The 23182-nt window shown below is 41.7% G+C and overlaps 1 long non-coding RNA gene across 1 annotated transcript; it reads right to left on the minus strand.

Moving 5' to 3' along the window:
* Positions 1-1065: 1065 nt before the first annotated feature.
* LOC139278945 (uncharacterized) lies at positions 1066-8296 on the minus strand. The gene is made up of 3 exons (XR_011596387.1): positions 8127-8296; positions 3773-3870; positions 1066-1470 (listed from the first exon to the last, which is right to left on the minus strand). It is a non-coding gene; the product is annotated as an uncharacterized lncRNA (long non-coding RNA).
* Positions 8297-23182: the final 14886 nt, after the last annotated feature.

The following is a 23182-nucleotide window of genomic DNA, read 5'->3' on the forward strand; positions in this document are numbered from 1 at the left end:
CCAGAAGAACAAAGTTAGGAGTTAGCAGAATTATTTTTTTATGCAGAGCTTGATTAGAACATGGAATGCTTTACCACAAGTGGCCAATCAACAACAACAGCAACTTGTATTTATATAGCGCCTTTAACAAAGCAGGTCGATCCAGGGGTTTCAGCCCAAATTGTACCATCCTTCCTAAACCACCACCCATTCCGCCCCCCCCCCCCCCCCCCACTCCAACCTCCCTGGCACAACAGTCAGAATTCTATTCAAATCAATGCAATGAAAATCAGATGGGTTCGACAACAGGCAGGCAAATTGCTCTGCCACACTAACACCCAGGCATTAAAGAGGATCATTTACTCAATATGCTGTTGGTCTCCCAATCTCTAATTCTGATTCTATTTGTCTGCAGTAATCTAATCACTGCTTTTCTTCTAGATGTGGAATTAACTCCTCTGTCCTATCATCAGGAGTACATTAGTACTCAATGTGGACTTGGTTGTTGATGAAGACAAGAAATGGGAGGTGAAATTTGTTTTTTAACAAGGTGGGAGAATTACTTATTTTTATAGCATCCACTAACAAAATCACATTATCAGTAATTGCATGTTTAAAAGCTGAGGTTCTTCATTTTTTATAGCAAGATGTTAAACAGCCATTTTTTAAGCATGTATTTCAGAATTTATAGCTGAAATAGTTAATATATACTGCATTAAATCTGCAGGAATGTATAAATTGTGTCCATATAGTCACTCCAGCCTGCTACTAATATTTGCATTTCAGATATTGAGATAAATAATAATGTTGGCAATTTTATTTTATAAGTAATTCATCCAAGTACTGATTACCAGGACAGATTAATCTCATTTGCACAGGAGAAGTGGCATGGGTAAACGCTGGCATTCTGCATTCTCCTTTGAACCTGAGCACAATGTTACTTTGATGTTTGGCTTTTAATCCAGTGAGGTTTCAATGAAATGTGTAAATAAAAATAAACTATGTGTAGTTCACCTGAGCTTCTGGAGCATATGACACCACTGAGTTTTCCTTACAAGAGCTGAGTATACAAGGTTGTTTTTTATTGAGAATTTTGTATTTCACTCACACACTCTCACTTGATACTCAGTGTAATGGTCCCTTGGTTCAAGTTGTTGAGGTGGAAACTGATGGCTTCATAGCAAACTCGCCATCTCCCAGTTAATTCAGAATTTAAAGGGTTCCAGTAGTGCTTGGCATTTCATACTTAAATCAATGCAAATTAGATCAAAATTCACACAGTATTTACACCTGTACAATTGCCCACATAATGTGTAGCAAATGCCTCCTCCTCTGCTGCCACGACTTGCTACAGATCACACTCAGTCTAAATCCCCCACCATGGTTGTATCTGAACTTGATTGGGAGGGAGCAGAGTAAGTAATGGTGTGTGTTGTGATGTGCTGGCATCCTTGGATGCAGTGGGTCCTGGTTCAGCTTCCTCTGGCACACCTAGAGAAAGAGAAAAGGATAGGATGAGTCGGAAGAGCAGCAAAAGCTTAGCATATACACATAGCTGGTGGCGGTCCTCATACATCCCCTTCCCAGCATCTGCTATGGCCTCTTTTCCCATAACTTATAGGGTTTCTTCCTCAGGTAGGGTTAGAGGATGAATGCTTGTGAGTCCTGCAAGTATTCTATTGCTGTTGTTATGGGTTGTCGTCTTCTGCAATTGGGGCAGAAGAAGTAAAAGATTCAATTGTCAAAATGCCATGTAATAATACCAAGTGTCAACATGTAACCCTTAGTGGGTGTGATAACATGTACATGCAGTATTCAGTTAGATTAGACAGCAGGATTGATTGGGGGTCCATGTATGTAAGGATGTATGTGAAGGAAGACTTCCAGGTAAAGGTTGTACAATGAGCATTTATGTGAGAGAAAATTATTGGAAGTACCATGGATTCTCCGATCTTGGCTTACCTTGTACGGTCATTATACTTCTTCCAGCATTACTTCTAGATGTGCAGTATGATGGAGATGGCTTGCACACTACCTGCCCGTACTGCCTTTCTCCCTGCACTGCTCTTCAGTTCCTACGATGATCACTCCCCCATTCAATTAGGAGAATTTTAGTGGCCCCCCCATCGAGAAACTGTCTGTTTCCTGGCCACCGGCACTTCTTGCAGACATTGTTTTTCGAAAGGAGCTTGCTATTTCGCAAATCTCCAAAAATCATCTGTTTAAGTCCTGCTGCAGCTCCTGATTTCCCACCTATCAACAAGCAATCTTCCAGTACCAGGAGTTTTCCATTGCTGGGAGCAGGCCGGTGGTATGGTAATGACATTAACCGTGAAAATATACCTGGGGTCGTCATGTGATCTTCCCACACCACCCAACGTCCTGTCGCTTGTACGTCTGACCAGATGCACTACACTGATATGTAGAAATAGGATTAATTGTGATGTTATCTGTCAGTCATGTGATAAGTTTTGCATTAAATGCAAATAAAAAGATTTTTTTTAATGTTCCAGGATACCTGGGAGGTCGTGTGTGTTCTGAACAAATGTACTTCACATTTTTCCTTTTTATATAATTTGTTTCTATCACAATGGTGCAACATATGACTACTTAAAATTACTAACTTTGTTTGTATGGCTTTAATGTTATATTGATGGAGCTGTTGCAATAATATAAAATCACGCTATATTTATGGCTAAATATTAGTCTCTGTAATTATTATTCATGGAAAAATAACATCAATTCTGCATTAATGTGCCAGCCAGTGGCTCATTGGGTACCACCTTCACCTCTGAGTCAGAAGGTTGTGAGTTCAAGTCCCACTCCAGAGACAAAAATCTAGGCTGACACTCCAGTGCACTACTGAAAGAGTGCTACACTATCGGAGGTGCCATCTTTCGGATGAGACGTTAAACCGAGGCCCCATCTGCTCTCTCAGGTGGACGTAAAAGATCCCTTGGCACTATTTCGAAGAAGAGCAGGGGACTTATCCCCGGTGTCCCAGTCAATATTTATCCCTCAATCAACAGCATAACAAAAAACAGATTATCTGGTCATTATCACAGTGCTGTTTGTGGGAGCTGGCTGTGCACAAATTGGCTGCCGTGCTTCCTACATTACAACAGTGATTACACTCCAAAAACTAAGTACTTCATTGATGGTAAAGCGCATTGGGTGGTCGTGAAAGGTGCTATATAAATGCAAGTCTTTCTTTCCATAGAAAAATATTATAATTCATTGGTTATCATGATTTATGTACTTTGGATCAGTATGCACTGTGAAGATTGATTTTCCTTTAAAGCTGCTGTTCATTATTCTGTAAAAAGACTGCAAACAGCAGCGGTTGCTAAAATAGTTGTAACATTTCCTGTGCGTGTGTGGAACACATAGCATCTGCAGCATATTAAAATTCTTGGATGTGTCACCTACACAGTAAGCAACTTTTACTGCATGCATTGCCAACCAGACAACAGAACCTCGTCCAAGTGCTTACACGGTACTTAAGTCCAGCAAGGCTATGTCAAGAGACGAAATTCACTACCAATGTACAGTAATGTGCATATCCTACTTGGGGTTCCTCAAAAGAAGATACCTATCTGTACTGCAGGACTTCAAGAATGTTGTAAAATTGCCAATTCACCGCCTCACTAACAACTATTTCATAATTTCCAGTCACTCTTGTATAAATCTAGGGCAAAAATGTTTTAGTATTTAGTCACAAGTCCACATAGATTACTGGAAAAACCCAGTATCACACAAACAATTATGCTCACTCGGAATAATGTTACCTTACATGGATCACAGGGTACAATGGAAACCAGAGGTATAGTTGTAGAGTTTTCATGCCATCTTCCTCGCAAGTGTCTGTAGAACTGTGTCAGTAGTTTCCACCTGTTGAATCCAATGACCTTCGATTTACAATTGCGAGAGCCATATGATTTTCACAGGGTGTATTTCTTCCCTGGAAGCCCTAATATTATTCAGGTCATGGATGCTGAGGATGTAAAAGAATTTCCTGGGCAGGAGCATAAATGTGCAGGTACAGCCTGTTAAAACAGCACTACACCCCTCTCCTCCACAACTTCCCGTTGGCTTCAAATGATTCAATTCTGGTTTTTCTTGGCTGCATTGTGTTGAGAGGAGCTAGGAGTCTACCAATTTACAGTGGAGAGGGAGGACAGCTCTGTTTTCTGAGGCAACCAACAGGTTGCACTGAGGGAGGTGATGGCGAGGTGTGCCATCCTCAGAAAACTCCAGTCAGAGTGGCCTGGGAAGAAGTGTCCGAGCAGACCAATGGAAAGGCTGCAGCAAAGAGGTCATCCTCCCAAATGAGGAAGAAATTTACCAGCCTGGCAAAGTTTGCCAAGATTAACGAGTCCTGTGCTTCTCTCACACAGGGTGTTTTCTTATCTTTTCCCATCTTTACACGGGATTAATGCTGGGAGGATGTTTCCTCCTGGCTGGGGAGTCCAGAATACGGGAACATAGTCACAGAATAAAGGGTTGGCCATTTAGGACTGAGATGAGGAGAAATTTCTTCACTCAAAGGGTTGTGAATCTTTGGAATTTTCTACCCCAGAGAGCTGTGGATGCTCAGTCGTTGAGTATATTCAAGACAGAGCTCGATATATTTTTGGGAATGAAGGGAATTAAGGGATATGGGGATAGTACGGGAAGGTGGAGTTGAGGTAGAAGATCAGCCATGATCTTGTTGAATGGCGGAGAAGGCTTGAAGGGCCTACTGCAGCTCCTATTTCTTATGTTCTTATGTTATTTTTCTCTTTATAACACAAGCAGAAGGCAACCTATAATCATGCAGGACACACCTTTTCCCCCTTGCAGGAAACCTTTTAATGATGGAGATTGGGGCCACTAAACATTCTCCAATACCCACCTCCTTTCTGCATGCACTTGCACTCTTGTGTTGGAAAGCACGGTGGCTAATTGCATAGCTATAGCAGGCCTCGGGAAATAGATTGCGGGCAAATGAAGCTCACAGTAAAAGGGACAGTTTGCAAATTGGAGAGAGGCAGACCGGACCTCAAACCATTGACGTGTCTGGACCAACTGACCCTGTAAATATATATGCCCACCACTCAGTGGTCTTTTACAGAAGGGTATGCAGGTGACACACCTGCTTCTGCTCCTGGCTATCTCCCTGCGAGCAAGAGCAATTCCCAGAAGAATGCCCATGCTTTCCACAGAGTGCTGTTGTCTATTTTCGGCAAACTATCTTCGATGGTAAGGGAACACAATTTAAATTGAAAACAAAGAAGACAGAAAATTAAAATCTGATCCAAACAAACAATGAGTTAACAGAAGACAATGCAAAAAAAAGCCAAAGTCCAATTTTTAAAACACTCCTGGGAGCTGTCCACCTGCAGGAATATGATTTATTACAGCTTTTAACGTGCTGGCCTCATGCTGAGGATGTAACGCATTGGACTTCCTGGGGAAGCAAGGATGCACCCCCAACGCATCCGTAAGTAAAGGGCTTCTGCGGATGGAGAGTTGGACTATTTGCCCAACTTCTGCCCAGTTAATGCCCAGGAAAGTCTTACGACTGATAAAAGCAGGCCACCTGAGAAATAAAGTAAGTTTATTTTTAAACCTTTTAAAATATGTAAATTTATTTTACAAAAAATTTAATTTTTATTTTAAATAATTAATTAAATTCCATTTTGATTAATTTTAAATATGTAATTTTTTGTAAATTTATTTTAAGTATTTGTGAATTTTATGAGGTATTCCCATTCATACTTATGGTGATTCTATATATACGGAACTCACGACAAGTATGAATGGGAATACCACTACTTTGATTGGTTGGGCTGGTCCACGTGATCCCAAGGACATGTGCGAAGCGCCTAGACCCTGGGATAGATAGGCCTCTACGCAGCCCTTTGTGGAGAGGCCCAGGACCACAAGTCTCCAAAACTCCCGGGCCACCAGGTAAGTTCATAGAAATTTTTCAGGTCAGAGGCATTCACCCGCGGGAAGCCTCTGATCGCAATTTCTGCACCTTTAACTCGTGCAGCAAGTAGAAGTAAATAGGTGAGTCTTAGAATGACAAGTAGGTGAATGGGATAAGATGGTGGCTGAGGCAGAAGAAAATGATTGATTACATTAGAAGGGATAGAGCACAGCTGTCAAATTGTGGCTGACCTGGTTATTCAAGGACGCTGAAATAATCTAAGGATTTTTGGCATCCCCGAGGGAGTGGAAGGCAGAAGACCTGACTGAATTTATTAAGAGTCTATTGATTAAGTCTTTACACTTACAAGATGGTAACAACAGCGAGCACAGTGTATCCTGGAGCCCATATTTACATGGAAATAAGTTGCCCCAGATCTTTGTGGTCAAGTTTTCAATTCCCAATAGAAACAGTATGGTCTGCAGTAGCTGAAGAATATGAAGAGATTTGGTACAAAGCTAGGAGACTTTCCATTTATTCTGATTCATCAACGGAATTTCTCAAATTTTGGAAGCATATTGAAAGGATTAAACAGGCATTGAAAAATAAAGTTTTTTGGTATGGAATGATCTACCCAGTCAAGTTAGACATCTTGCACCGAGAGGCTAATAATTGCATTTGCTATTAAAAACAGATACAGAACACTCTCCAGTTCTGACGATGGGTCATCAACCCAAAACATTAACTTTGCTTTCTCTCCACAGATGCTGCCTGACCCGCTGAGATTTCCAGCATTTTCTGTTTTTATTCCCGATCTCAGCAGCCGCAGTATTTTGCTTTTGTACAAATTTATATCTTGACTTGGTCAGAGCCTACCTGATTTATTTATAATGATCAGATTATCTGGCCATTATCACATTGCTGTTTCTGGGAGTTTGCTGTGTGCAAATTGGCTGCCGCGTTTCCCACATTAAAACAGTGACTATACTCCAAAAGTACATTATTGGCTGTAAAGCGCTTTGAGACGTCTGTTGGTCGTGAAAGGCGCTATATAAATGCAAATCTTTCTTTATTTCTTTATCTCGAGTACTGCGTTCAGTTTAAGCAACCGCAACTCAGGAAGGATATATTGGCCTTAGAGGGGGTGCAATGCGGATTTACCAGAATGGTACCAGGGTTTAGAGGGTTAAATTATGAGGACGGGTTTCAGAAATTTGGCTTGAGCATAGAAGATGGAGAGGTGATCTGATCGAGGATTTGATAGGGTAGATACGGAGAAGCTATTTCCTCCAGTGGGGAAATCAAGAACAAGGGAGAATAATCGTGAAATTAGAGATAAGCCATTCAGAAGCAAAATCAGGCAGCACTTTTTCATACAAAGGGCAATGGAAATTGGGAAATTTTTGTGGTCTTTATGCTCTATTGATGCTCGGCCAAGTGTTGCTTTTTGGCCATGATTCCACTCTGGCCAGTAGAGTGTAACAATTAAGGTGCATTAAAAAATGTGTATCAATTATAGGCGTTAGGCTTTACAGAAGATCACCGACAGAGGATTGGCTATCTCAATCCCTATTTCATCCCCCCCCCACTGCTAAAATCCTCATCCACACCTTTGTTACCTCAAGGCTAGTCTTCTCCAGCGTTTTCCTTGCCAGCCTCTTGTGCTCCCTCCTACACGAGACTCCAACTCATACATACTTTGGCACTCGAATCCTCGCCTATATTACGCACTGCTCCTTGATTATGTCTATCTGCATTGATCTAAGTTGTCTCCCTATTCCTCAGTCAATCAACTTATAAATCCTTATCCTTGCTTACACATCACTTTAGGACCTCATCCTCCCCAAAATCTGCACACCTTATTCAATCCTACATCCCAATTTGCCCTTCAGACTCTGGCCTCCTGTGCTCCCATTGTCCTTCACTTCAGCTGTGACGTGATTTCTCACGATAGCAGATAGACATGTCAAAAAATTCCTTTCTAATTTCCAATAATCAGTTACTTTTTAAATCCCCATTTTATGTTACTGTTTCCCTTCTTTTAGGTACTTCCTGTATCGTGCCCATTTCATGACCAGATAGTGGGCATGCGACTGGCTGTAAGTCTCTGTGAATGCTGCTGTGTATGGGTCACTGGGAAACAAGGAAGCCGTTCTATAAAATGACCAAGTGAGATATAGCTATTTCGCCTGCTGATGGTGGTTCCTGCAGCGGCCGCCATTTTCATCCTTACCTTTGCGTTGCTGGTAACTAGCAGTGCCATGTTGGACAAAATGGCGGCGTTAAGAGGTAATTTGGCGTGGAATGCCGACTTTATGTCACAAGCGCGAACTTCGACCCTAGTGCTGAATTTAACGCTGGGTCCTGAACACGCCAGGTAAACCTTGCATGCAAGCAAGCTGACAGTGGTGATATCGGGACCTCTTAAAGGGACACACACATCGTTCATGTAAGTTTGAATTTAAGAGTTTGGATTTTTTTGTTGTTGATTTTATTGAAGTGATGGCTTGTTGCCATAGATGTGAAAAGTTTTTAAGGTGTAGGGAGTGCTGCTGGATACTTTCAAGGGCTCAGATGGTTTGAGAAGACAGAACATGCTGCGAATGCTCAGCAGGCCATGCAACATCCGTGGGGAGAAAGACAGAATTCACTCCTCAGGTCAATATGCTGCCTGAGCAACTGAGTACTTCCAGTCATTTATGCTGTCATTTCACATTTACAGCATCCCCTTGCAGAGGGAAGAGGAAGACGCAGAAGAGGAGGAATCAGACGGAAGGATGCATCCCAGACAGCCCAATTGTGGCCAGGAATATCTGGGATTAATCATCCACCTGCGGTCCCAGTGACCACCACCCCAATTCCCCTTTTAACATTAGTCCCACGCCTTACCTTCCATCTGTTACTGACAATCACAATGTCCTCTTGGCCACGATGCTGAAATAAAAGACACCACAAAGCAAACTTTCCAATCCACCTATCTACATCTACCCGTCCAATGTGACATCAAGGAATCAACTCGTCACCCGTGTTCATTCTCCTAGTGACTGACTTGTGCGTGACTTTGCCTATCCTACTTATGTCACGCAGTGCTAGCCAGTGGCTGCAGCATGGCTGGTGGAAGGCTGCTGACTTTCAGTGGGGGACACTGCAGATGTCCTTGCTGGTTGAACTTGAGGAGCTGGTGGCTGGGAGTGTCAAATCAATTGTCCTCTGTTCTTCTTCTTCTTCACTCTCCTCTTCCTCTTCTTGTTGACCCTTCTTTTAAATATTGAGAGGGACCTTGTAGTGCATGTCTGCAGATCGCTGAAGGTTGCAGGACAGGTAGATAAGGTGGTTAAGAAGGCACACGAGATACTTGCCTTTCTTAGCCGAGGCATAGAATACAAGAGCAGGGAGGTTATGCTTGAACTATATAAAACACTAGTTAGGCCACAGCAAGAGTACTGCATGCAGTTCTGGTCACCACACTACAGGAAGGATGTGATTGCACTAGAAAGGGTACAGAGGAGGTTACAAGGAAGTTGCCTGGACTGGAGAATTTTAGCTATGAGGGAAGATTGGATAAGCTGGGCTTGTTTTCTTTGGAACAGAGGAGGCTGAGGGGAGATCTTATTGAGGTGTATAAAATTATGAGGAGCCTACATATAGTGGATAGGAAGGACCTATTCCCCTTATCAGAGAGGCCATAGATTTAAAGGAAGTGGGAGAAGGTTTAGAGGGGATTTGAGGAGAAATGTTTTCACCCAGAGGGTGGTGGGGGTCTGGAACTCATTGCCTGAAAGGGTGGTAGAGACAGAAGCCCTCATAGCATTTAAAAAGTACTTGGATATGCATTTGAAGTGACATGACCTACAAGGCTACGGAACAAGAGATGAAAAGTGGGATTAGGCTGGAGAGCTCCTCATCGGCTGGCACGGACACGATGGGCCGAATGGCCTAATTCTGTGATTTCGATGATTCTACGATTTTTTAAAAAAGCAGACAGGGCTGAAAAATGTATTGATTCACTTCATTTTATTTTGTATTGCTTCAGTGTGCATGGCCCCTTTAATTCTCAGACCTCTTCACTGTCCACAAATCCTTGTGAGCTCTACAGCTTCACTCGCAGAGGCTGTGGGAAGCTCCAACGCTGCAGCTGGACAGAAACTTTGTCCCGGATCCCTCCAGCAACACCACGAAGGCGGCGTTGCACGGAAGGTGAGCGCTGCGTCACCTATCTCCCTGCCCCGCCCCCCAGACCAATTTCACTCACTTAGCATTGCGGCCATTTCCAACGGCCGTTAACTGCAGTTTCATAAGAACATAAGAAATATGAACAGAAGTAGGCCATATGGCCCCTTGAGCCTGCTCCAGCATTCAATAAAATCATGGCTGATCTGATCATGGACTCAGCTCCACTTCCCCGCCCGCTCCCCATAACCCCTTATCCCCTTATCATTTAAAAAACTGTCTATTTCTGTCTTAACTTTATTCAATTTTACTCAACTTCCACAGCTCTCTGAGGCAGTGAATTACACAGATTTACAACCCTCTGAGAGAAGAAATTTCTCCTCATCTCTGTTTTAAATGGACGGCCCCGTATTCTAAGATCGTGCCCTCTAGTTCTACTCTCCCCCATCAGTGGAAACATCCTCATTGCATCCACCTTGTCAAGTCCCCTCATAATCTTATACGTTTCGATAAGATCACCTCTCATTCTTCTGAATTCCAATGAGTAGAGACCCAACCTCCTCAACCTTTCCTCATAAGTTAACCCCCTCATCCCCAGAATCTAGTGAATCTTCTCTGAACTGCCTCCAAAGCAAGTATATTCTTTTGTAAATATGGAAATCAAATCTGCATGCAGTATTCCAGGTGTGACCTCACCAATACCTTATATAGCTGAAGTAAGACTTCCCTGCATTTATACTCCATCCCCTTTGCAATTAAAGCCAAGATACCATTGGCCTTCCTGATCACTTGCTGTACCTGCATACTATCTGTTATGCATGTAAACTTGTAAAAACCATGTCGACCCAGGGCTTATCCCCTGGAGTCCCAAGGGATCCCACAATCCCTTGGGAGCACCTGTATATAAGGAGACCTCGCAGGCTGAAGAGAGACTCTGAGATCTGTAATAAAGCACTACGGTCACACCTTACTTTGAGCTTGCAGTATCTAGTCTGACTCTTTATTCAAGACATAACTCTATTCTTTTGTGTTTCATGCACAAGTACCCCCAGGTCCCACTGTACTGCGGCTTTGCAATCTTTCTCCATTTAAATAATAACTTGCTCTTTGATTTTTTCTGCCAAAGTGCATGACCTCACATTTTCCAACATTATACTCCATCTGCCCAATTTTTGTCCACTCACTTAGCCTGTCTATGTCCTTTTGCAGCTGTTTTGTGTCCTCCAATGCATATAAGGTGGCCAAGGTTAGTGGAAAACTAGAAGATTGGGAAAATTTTAAACGACAGCAAAGAATGACTAAGAAAGCAATAAAAAAAGCAAAGATAGATTACGAAAGTAAACTTGCGCAAAACATAAAAACAGATAGTAAAAGTTTTTACCGATATATAAAACGGAAAAGAGTGACTAAAGTAAATGTTGGTCCCTTAGAAGATGAGAAGGGGGTTTAATAATGGGAAATGTGGAAATGGCTGAGACCTTAAACAATTATTTTGCTTCGGTCTTCACAGTGGAAGACACAAAAACCATGCCAAAAATTGCTGGTCACGGAAATGTGGGAAAGGAGGACCTTGAGATAATTACTATCACTAGTGGGGTAGTGCTGGACAGGCTAATAGGACTCGAGGTAGACAAGTCCCCTGGTCCTGATGAAATGCATCCCAGGGTATTAAAAGAGATGGCGGAAGTTATAGCAGATGCATTCATTATAATCAACCAAAATTTTTTGGACCCTGGGGAGGTACCAGCGGATTGGAAAGCAGCTAATATAACGCCTCTGTTTAAAAAAGGGGGCAGACAAAAGGCAGGTAACTATAGGCCAGTTAGTTCAACATCTGTAGTGGGGAAAATGCTTGAAGTTATCATAAGGAAGAAATAGCGGGACATCTAGATAGGAATAGTACAATCAAGCAGACGCAACATGGATTCATGAAGGGGAAATCATGTTAAACTAATTTACTGGAATTCTTTGAGGATATAACGAGCATGGTGGATAGAGGTGTACCGATGGATGTGGTGTATTTAGATTTCCAAAAGGCATTCGATAAGGTGCCACACAAAAGGTTACTGCAGAAGATAAAGGTACGCGGAGTCAGAGGAAATGTATTCGCATGGATAGAGAATTGGCTGGCTAACAGAAAGCAGAGAGTCGGGATAAATGGGTCCTTTTCGGGTTGGAAATCGGTGGTTAGTGGTGTGCCACAGGGATCGGTGCTGGGACCACAACTGTTTACAATATACATTGATGACCTGGAAGAGGGGACAGAGTGTAGTGTAACGAAATTTGCAGATGACACAAAGATTAGTGGGAAAGTGGGTTGTGTAGAGGACACAGAGAGACTGCAAAGAGATTTAGATAGGTTAAGCGAATGGGCTAAGGTTTGGCAGATGGAATACAATATCGGAAAATGTGAGGTCATCCACCTTGGGAAAAAACAACAGTAAAAGGGAATATTATTTGATTGCGGAGAAATTACAACATGCTACAGTGCAGAGGGACCTGGGGGTCTTTGTGCATGAATCCCAAAAAGTTAGTTTGCAGGTGCAGCAGGTAATCAGGAAGGCGAATGGAATGTTGGCCTTCATTGCGAGAGGGATGGAGTACAAAAGTAGGGAGGTCTTGCTGCAACTGTACAGGGTATTGGTGAGGCTGCACCTGGAGTACTGCGTGCAGTTTTGGTCACCTTACTTAAGGAAAGATATACTAGCTTTGGAGGGGGTACAGAGACGATTCACTAGGCTGACTCTGGAGATGAGGGGGTTACCTTATGATGATAGATTGAGTAGACAGGGTCTTTACTCGTTGGAGTTCAGAAGGATGAGGGGTGATCTTATAGAAACATTTAAAATCATGAAAGGGATAGACAAGATAGAGGCAGAGAGATTGTTTCCACTGGTCGGGGAGACGAGAACTAGGGGGCACAGCCTCAAACTACGGGGGAGCCAATTTAAAACCGAGTTGAGAAGGAATTTCTTCTCCCAGAGGGTTGTGAATCTGTGGAATGCTCTGCCCAAGGAAGCAGTTGAGGCTAGCTCATTGAATGTATTCAAATCACAGATAGATAGATTTTTAACCAATAAGGGAATTAAGAGTTATGAGGAGCGGGCGGGTAAGTGGAGCTGAGTCCACGGCCAGATCAGCCATGATCTTGTTGAATGGCGGAGCAGGCTCGAGGGGCTAGATGGCCTACTCCTGTTCCTAATTCTTATGTTCTTATGTTCTCCTCACACATTGCTTTTCCTCCCATCTTTGTATCGTCAGCAAACTTGGCTACGTTACACTCAGTCCCTTCTGCTGAGTCGTTAATATAGATTGTAAATAGTTGGGGTCACAGCACTGATCCCTGTGGCACCCCACTAGATACTGGTTGCCAACCAGACAATGAACCATTTATCCTGACTCTCTGTTCACTGTTAGTTAGCCAATCCTCTATCCATGCTAATATATTATCCCCAACCCCATGAACTTTTATCTTGTGCAGTAACCTTTTATGTGGCACCTTGTCAAATGCCTTCTGGAAGTCCAAATACACCACATCCACTGGCTTGCCTTTATCCACCCTGTTCATTACATCCTCAAAGAACTCCAGCAAATTGTCAAACATGACTTCCCCTTCATAAATCCATGCTGACTCTGCCTGACCGAATTTTGCTTTACCAAATGTCCTGCTACTGCTTCTTTAATAATGGACTCCAACATTTTCCCAACCACAGATGTTAGGCTAACTGGTCTATAGTTTCCTGCTTTTTGGAGGCATCCTTTTTTAAATAGGTGTGGTACATTTGCAGTTTTCCAATCTGCTGGGACCTCCCCAGAATCCAGGGAATTTTGGTAAATTACAACCAATGCATCCACAATCCCTGCCGCTACTTCTCTTAAAACCTTAGGATGCAAGCCATCAGGTCCAGGGGATTTATCTGCCTTTAGTCCCATTATTTTACTGAGTACCACCTCCTTCGTGATTGTGATTGTGATACCGGCAACTTTGCTGGCGAACACAAATCTTTTCCCTTAGGTACCATAAATAAATGGAAAAAAAAAGTCACTCATAATAAAGTGGAAATATTAACAGCTGGGCAGCAAAATATTAATAGGCATAATATGTACCATATGAATTAAATATTGTATGTCAAATCTTTCACAAGGGCAGACGAATTGTAAAATTATATGTTATACATATTTCTGTGAATGTTAATACATCTCAAGGGGTTCGATGCACCTTCTTTACGCATTTATTGCACTCGAAATGGTTTTTGTACCAGCCCCATTCCGTGCAAACTGAAATTTGGTCAGTGTTTCTGTGCTGCAGTTGGAAACAGCTGGAATGCTTGTGGATTCAATCCCACATGGACCAGGACAGCTGCAGCAAACAGAATGCTTCTTACGATTTTATCTTCGTGAATGGCTTTTGCGTGAGGTACTAGAGAGCTGTTTGCACCTTCTGACTGGTACTCCAGCATGAGCCAACTCCTTCAGGACGGGACAAGAGGTCATTTGGGGAAAATAAGCTTCTTAACCATTTCAAACACTGAAGCCGTTTTAGTCCTTTGTACAAATGCTTTTGACCAGAGACTTTTAAGTTTCAACTGGACATTTGAAGCTAATGTAAGAAGAACTTTGATATTCAGTCCAAGATCATTTTTCATTGAAATTGGGATAAATTATGGCTAATTAATAAGTTTCAATTGATCTGGTCAGTTAAACTGGAAAAAGTATGCACCATGGTGACAACATTTTGGCATTCCAGTCCAGCGCCCCACACAGTGCTATGATAGGTTTTTGGCCTTGTTGTTCTCCACATGGTGTGTTGTCAGTCTTGGCTGTGCCATCATGGCAGGTGCAGCTTAAAGGTCATATGGTTGCACATGGAAATAGAAGGAAAATAAAAGAGTGCGTCAGTCCTGGACACTCCTAAAAGCATGTTACAGCTTTAACTTGGCACTACGCCCGCATACCCTCTGGGATTGAGAATGGTGTTGTGAGTAGGATGGAAGAAATATCTCTTGAAGACAAAATCAGATTTGTGCAAGAAACCCATCAGTATCTCAAATACAGAATAACACTAAAGGACAGATACAATAAATTGACACGAATAATAATTGTATGATATTTAATACTTTTTAACTTTTTATTTTTAAATTTAACAGATTTACATAAGGACATGGATGATCAGAGTCAGAATATCATGCTCTGTTTAAGAAAAACCTGTTCCCCGCAATGCAGAGTTTCTTTAGGCCAACATGCAACTCTAATACATCAAATCCACTACTAACCCTGCGGAAAGCTTTGCAACATTCAATTTCCCTCCACTTGAAGCTTTGAATGCTAATATAACTTATATTTTTTTCTCACAAGATTGTATTTTTCACCTTTAGAGGTGTCAGAAGCATAAACAAGACTGTAAGCCAATATGTTATCAAATGCCTGTGAATTGGTTTGCTGAGAAAATGGCTATTTTTCTATCAGGATTCGTATTTAATATTTGTGCTGTTGAACTGGCCTTAACTTCTGCAGTGAATGAATGTTGCGTTGTACACATACAATATATTTGAGAACGTTAATACATCTCAAGGGGTTAGATGCCACTTGTTTACGCATTTATTGCACTCAAAATGGTTTGTGCTCCAGCCCCATTCCATGCAAACTGAGATTTGTCCAGTTGTAGTTAATTTAGAGATGTGCCAGGCTACTAAACATAAAGATAATAAAATAACTGCAGAAACATAATGCAGTATATTCATGTGTAACTGGTTGGTTTCATAGTGGAAAACAGAATTGTATCTCCTCGTTGTGATACTTTTTGAAGTTTTTTGAAGTATTATACTCAGTTTCTTTCCACTTACTTGACTACTACTTGTTTTCATCGAACCAAACTGGTTTTTTGAAACCAGTTTACTTAAATAGACCTGCAGAAATGGGAACTTTTTAACAGTCCTTTTCAAGCAGGTCTATGCCTGTGGTTGCCAAACAAATCGTAGCAGAGCCATGACTGCCTGAGAAAAATAGTGACAACTGAGCATGTAATAAGTCCTATTTCATGGCAGAAACAGCATTTTTGCAACAAAATATGAAATTAAAAGGATGATTGCGTGGGCAGATACCTACCATGCAATGTGGTACTGAGATTTGAGGAATTAAATAGGGCCCAAACCCATGTGTTCTGACCATCTAATCACAAGATGGGTCTAATTGCTCTTGACAGGATATAGAAAAGGACAACAAAGCTAATTATTTTGGTTATTTAAGTTCTGAGAAAAAGTTAGGGTAGTTGAGCTTCTTTTCTTTGGGAAATAAAAGACACCTTGAGTTGACCTAAATTATAATTGACCTAAATGTTCACGATGATGAAGAGTATTTACAAAATTGCCTCAAAATGGTTCGCTGTGTCAAATACCAGGAGAAATACATTTAAAAAGTTCAAAGTAAGAAGGCAAGCGAGGCAGATTTATTTTTTGCCTAAAGGGCAATAGGTATATCACTAGGGAAAGCCCATTGACGCAAACATGAAAAATTGATTCATCAGAAAATAAAGGGATTAAAATTCCGCAAATTGTTTACTCCTAGATTGCTTTTATTTTGTTGATCAGCCACTTTGTCCCACAGTAAAGGTCTCATGCAGCAGACAGCAACATGAAGATAAACTTTTTTACTGGATCTTCCCAAGTGCTGCTGGTGTTCCGGGGACAGTAAATGTGCTCTTCCAATGACAGCAGTGTGCTTGCTGGCAGTGACATCATGCTGAAGGCACTTTGCGAATGTGCATTGACCTAAATGTCATGGGTAGATTTCACATGCATGAAATTATGAGCCGTAGAGAAATGCCAGTTTAAATGAATACTGATTACTTCTACTGGAAGGCAGTGCAGTTGGGCCATTCTCCCAAGACAAGGCTGCAATATAGAAGCACCTTTGTATGTGGAAAATATATATATTGGATGGCAAAGGGATTGAGGAATACAATGGGTAGGTGGGATTAATTCATGAAAAAGGAATGAACAATGGCCCATTTATATTCCTAAAAAATATTCAGCTGGTTGATATCTGCTACAATGGCCGTGGACCATTACATTTAGCAGATGAGAAAAGGAGAAATGGATTACCCAAAAACTCATACTGGAAGCATGCATGGTTAGACACTGGGTGAAGATAGGGTCAGACCCAGCAGTAAGGGTAGCTTTTTCCCTTGATGAAATGCAGAGTGATGTTCACTGTTCAGCTTTAGTGAGATACCAGAAGGTCATCATCACCCATGAAATTGCATCTCAATATGAGTCAGTGCATCAAGAAAGGAGTGATAAGGGGGGCAAGAAATCACATGGAAAATTGAAGAATCATTAAAAAAAAATCCACACTTGGGTCTAGGACAACTTATGACTACTGACCAACCCTCCTCAAAATTATTAACTCTGATAATAAAGGAAAACAAAATTAGCTTATGAATACTCCAAATGACAATTTCCATGATTTTGCTGCAGACACATTTTACGAAGGGAGGAATGACAGGGTGTCCGCATTCAATGAGGGCATTAACTGCTAAAGCAGTGTTTTGGTAAGTACTCACATCCATTATGAACTAGGCCGAGCTTGCCAGTGGGCTTCTGCAGCTCCGCCATCGAGTTGCATTGCATTGTTCGAGAGTCAGTCGTTATTTCTAATTTTTGAAATGAGAACAATCGGATTCAGAATACTGGACTGTTGAAAAAGCACAAAGTATTACAAAAAAGATTCCATATGCAACAAATGGTGTCTACCTTCTATCAATCTGTAATCCAGCACTGGCTTCATCAAGCAGTCGGAGGCAAGGTCACATGATCGTTCCACAGCAGGAACGGGTGAATTCAAGTATGGCCATGCTGTTGAACAGAACTCACCAGTCCATGTTTGTTCGCGGAAACACATGGAAAAGGAATGCTATGTACCATGAAGTGTGGTAACGGACTTTTGCGACGTGCTGGCAAATGTACAGAATTTCGATATAGAAAGGAATTCAACAGAAAAGCTTTAGACTGCTGGGTGAGAAGTCAGCTGTGAATGAAAGCATAATAAAAAAAGAAGAAAGACCTGGATTTATATAGCGCCTTTCACGACCACCAGACATCTCAAAGCGCTTTATAGCCAATGAAGTACTTTTTTGAAGTGTTGTCACTGTTGTAATGTAGGAGGAATGGTTCCCTCTGCACAAGGATTAGCTAATGTACAGCATTGCTAAATAATTTGTTATTTTTTACTACAGAAAGTATTTAAAACATTTAAAATAATTTTTAAAGGATGATTTAAAAGTTGCGTGATACAAACGTTTGGACAGTTTGCTTTAAGAATACAAAGAAAACTAATTTGAGTTCAGGACAAGCAGAATTTCTAAACAAATCCTTGCTCCTAGCACAGAAATTTACTGCTGCAATGTTACTAATAAATTTATTATTCTGGGCATACTTATCTTTTAGCACAGCAGACTGTACAGTAATGAATAATATAGAGCATGCAATCCTTTTGTAATGTGCAATGAAATTAAAGCTAATATTGCTACAATTCAGATCATGTGGTGCAATAACAGTCCAATGCAAATCAATGAATTTGATTATAGGAGCCTGCTGTGCCTCACTGCCCTTTGAGTCAGGCACCCACTGGCAAACAAAGGCCCATATAGAACAAAATGGTCCCACAAATTGAATTTTCATATGGTGGAGAATTTCCTGGCCAATGCAAAACCATGAGCAGTCAACGTTCCAGCATTTTCTTTTCATCACTCACCTCTCATTCTGTTCCAGCTGGCCGGATCGAGGTCCTCCCGGATTCTCAACTGCGACGCCAGATGTTGGGCTCAAAACAATCTCTAAAAGAACCGGCTAAAAATGTGCCCCACCCCACTCCACCCCATCCCCAACTAAACACGTGAATGCTAAAAATAGTACGCGGCAACCTCCAGCTGTGCCACCAGCGCCCTTTGATTTCCATGAAGCTGCCAAACTAAAAATAAATGCAGGGTTTATTGGCCTGAAATTCCTGAAGGCATGCTCTGCCATTGAAAATGTGGCGGGGCCGGAATAGTATCCTGCAGACTGTCCTGGGCTTGACCCCACCCCAAACCACAGGGATGAGGCCATTTGAATAAACTAGGCTGTCCTCCAGCCATTTAGAGTGCACCCTGGTTGGAGGGGAAGAAGTTTGGGGTGACACCTAGGCACTCCATTGTGGGGCAGGCTATTTCAGCTGAAGATTTTTTAAACTGAAGCATTTTGCAGGGCCAAAGTACAAATATTACAAACTGCATACCTTTTATTGGCACTTTATGGAAATTTTAATTCAGGTGCAGCATTGATCCAGATTTTAAAAATCTTCGCAAACTAATTTTGAAATTATCGGAAGTTAACGGCATTAACAGATTTCTGGTTTGGTTCAGAGCGTTTCTCTGGGGACATTTTGGAGGCTGCACAATCAAGTGCCTAAGCCTTAGGCTTTTTTGTTTGTCCATATAATGAATCTACTTTTACCTCAAAGATAGCTTCAATCAACTTTTACTTTTTAATCTTGATTGCAGAAATCTAGCAAAGATTTTAGAGCAAAGGAGTTGATTATCTTCTATCTGCATCTCGTGTGACTTTGTATGGGGGCGGGACAATGAAGGTGGAACTGGCAAGTTCAATCCTGCCAATCCTGTCAGAGTTATCTCCTCGTCTGACATTAAAGAAAGAAAAGAAAGCACGTGCAATTATATAGCGCCTTTCACAATCTCAGGATGTCCCAAAGTATTTGACACCTTTTAAACCTTTTTAACTTTTTTTAATTGATAATGCTCGTATTCAGAACTGTGAGATGTTTTGCTACATTAAAGGTGCTTTATAAATGCAAGTTGTTGTTGTTTAATCCAACAGCCAATTTGCACACAGTAGCAGGACATTTGGAAAAGCAAAATTCGGTCAGGCAGAGTCAGCAGGGATTTATGAAGGGGAAGTCATGTTTGATAAATTTGCTGGAGTTCTTTGAGGATGTAACGAACAAGGTGGATCAAGGGGAACCGGTGGATGTGGTGTATTTGGACTTCCGGAAGGCATTTGACAAGGTGCCACAAAGAAGGTGACTGCACAAGATAAAAGTTCACAGGGTTGGGGGTAATATATTAGCATGGATAGAGGATTGGCTAACTAACAGAGAACAGAGAGTCGGGATAAATGGTTCATTCTCTGGTTGCCAACCAGTAACTAGTGGGGTGCCACAGGGATCAATGCTGGGACCCCAACTATTTACAATCCATATGAACGACTTGGAAGAAGGGATTGAGTGTAACGTAGCCAAGTTTGCTGATGATACAAAGATGGGAGGAAAAGCAATGTGTGAGGAGTACACAAAAAATCTGCAAAAGGACACATACAGGCTAAGTGAGTGGGCAAAAATTTGGCAGATGACGTATAATATTGGAAAGTGTGAGGTCATGCACTTTGGCAGAAAAAATCAAAGAGCAAGTTATTATTTAGATGGAGAAAGATTGCAAAGTGCCGCAAATCAGCGGGACCTGGGGGTACTTGTGCATGAAACACAAAAGGATAGTATGCAGGTACAGCAAGTGATCAAGAAGGCCAATGGTATCTTGGTATTGGTGAGGCCACACCTGGAATACTGCGTGCAGTTTTGGTTTCTATATTTACGAAAGGATATACTTGCTTTGGAGGCAGCTCGGAGAAGGTTCACTCGGTTGATTCCGGAGATGAGGGGGTTGACTTATGAGGAAAGGTTGAGTAGGTTGGGCCTCTACTCATTGGAGTTCAGAAAATGAGAGGTGATCTTATCGAAACGTATAAGATTATGAGGGGTCTTGACAAGGTGGATGCAGAAAGGATGTTTCCACTGATGAGGGAGACTAGAACTAGAGGGCATGATCTTAGAATAAGGGGCCGCTCATTTAAAACAGAGATGAGGAGAAATTTCTTCTCTCAAAGAGTTGTAAATCTGTGGAATTCGCTGCCTCAGAGAGCTGTGGAAGCTGGGACATTGAATAAATTTAAGACAGAAATAGACAGTTTCTTAAACGATAAGGGGATAAGGGTTTATGGGGAGAGGGCGGGGAAGTGGAGCTGAGTCCATGATCAGATCAGCCATGATCTTATTGAATGGCAGAGTAGGCTTGAGGGGCCGCATGGCCTACTCCTGCTCCTATTTCTTATGTTCTTATGTGCAGATCCGAGGTAAAAGCAAACATTGTTAGGTTTGAAATAAAAGCAGAAAATGCAGGAAACACTCGTCAGCATCTATACAGAGGACAGACAAGACAATTTAGGTATTTATCTTTCCCCAGTCCTGAGGAAGGATCCATGTCTTATCTGTTCTCTCCACAATTGCTGCCTGACCTGTTTGAGTATAGGAGCAGGGAGGTTTTACTACAGTTGTACAGGGCCTTGGTGAAGCCACATTTTGAATATTGTGCACAGTTTTGGTCTCCTAATCTGAGGAAGGACGTTCTTGCTATTGAGGGAGTGCAGCGAAGGTTCACCAGACTGATGCCCGGGATGGCAGGACTGACATATGAAGAAAGACTGGATTGACTAGGCTTATATTCAATGGAATTTAGAAGAATGAGAGGCGATCTCATAGAAACATATAAAATTCTGACGGGATTGGACAGGTCAGATGCAGGAAGAATGTTCCCGATGTTGGGGAAGTCCAGAACCAGGGGTCACAGTCTAAGGATAAGGGGTGAGCAATTTAGGAACGAGATGAGGAGAAACGTCTTCACTCAGAGAATTGTGAGCCTGTGGAATTCTCTACCACAGAAAATTGTTGAGGCCAGTTCGTTAGATATATTCAAAAGGGAGTTAGATATGGCCCTTACGGCTAAAGGGATCAAGGTGTATGGACAGAAAGCAGGAATCGGGTACTGAAGTGCATGATCAGCCATGATCATTTTGAATGGTGGTGCAGGCTCGAAGGGCCGAATGGCCTACTCCTGCACCTATTTTCTATGTTTCTATGTTTCTATGTTGAGTGTTTCCAGCATTCCCAGTGTGTGATTGTATTTCTAGCATTGGCAGTGTTTTGCTTATTGTTAAGTTTGAATTTAAAGGAAAGAAGACAATCTTCATTCTCACTTTGGCAGTGAAAAAGTGAAAGCTATGAGTAATGTATTTGTTTCATGGGTTCTTTGCTTAAGAATTCATAGCAACACATTGCTAATAAGAACTACTTGGTTTATTAACAAAGGCTTAACAATCACACGACACATTACCAGTTCATCACTAGACTCACAACTGCATACTTCATCGTGGATGATCTAGACCCAACTGACTGGGGTTTTATTGAGTCTTGTAAACATCACGTGACTGACTAAGCCACAGAAATCTGTGAGCATACTCACAGGTATACATTGCAATGAGTTTAGCAGTTCAGATCTTCTTGGAATTGAGTTAAGATTCAATAGAAATTAATTTACACATTCTTTTCTTCTGCATTTGTTTAGCATGAAATAGACACTACCAAACTTTTACAGTTCAGATCTTGTTCATATTGCATGAATAATCTATTTTAACCTAAGGTTAAACTTTGACGGCAATGTATGCCAACAAAGAGAGAAGAAAGCTAACTGTATCTCCTTTGTTCTAACTTTTCTGCATTAAAATTCAAAAATAAAAGTCGGTTGTAGATATGCCTGAGGTAAAGATGGATTTGTTATCTGGAGAAACAATAAAGCCTGAAGCTTTGATTGTGCAGCCTCAAATATATCCTCAAAGAAATACTCTGCAAAACAAAAAAATATGTTAATGTTGTCGACTCCCAATAAATTAAAAAGTAGTTTGCAAAGAAGTTTTCTCATCTGGATTAATGCGATGCTTGAATTACATTTCCTATAAACTGCTAGATGCAGATAAGGGGGTAGAAATTCAGTCACTTAGCGCCCCTGGAAAGGGTCGGAACAGGGGGGGTAATGGGGTCTATTGTGTTCCTAACACAGATAAGACTGCACACAGGGAGGTTAAAGTAACAGTGACCTCAGTCTTTATTAAGACACTCCAGAGTGAGGAACAGGGCTTAAGGGCCGGCTTATATACAGTGCTCCTAAGGGATGCTGGGATCCCTTGGGACTTCAGGGGATGCACTCCCTGGTGGCGGAACATGGAAGTGCATGCTTTA

This window comes from Pristiophorus japonicus, chromosome 13 (assembly GCF_044704955.1).
Source record: "Pristiophorus japonicus isolate sPriJap1 chromosome 13, sPriJap1.hap1, whole genome shotgun sequence".
NCBI lineage: Eukaryota > Metazoa > Chordata > Chondrichthyes > Pristiophoridae > Pristiophorus > Pristiophorus japonicus.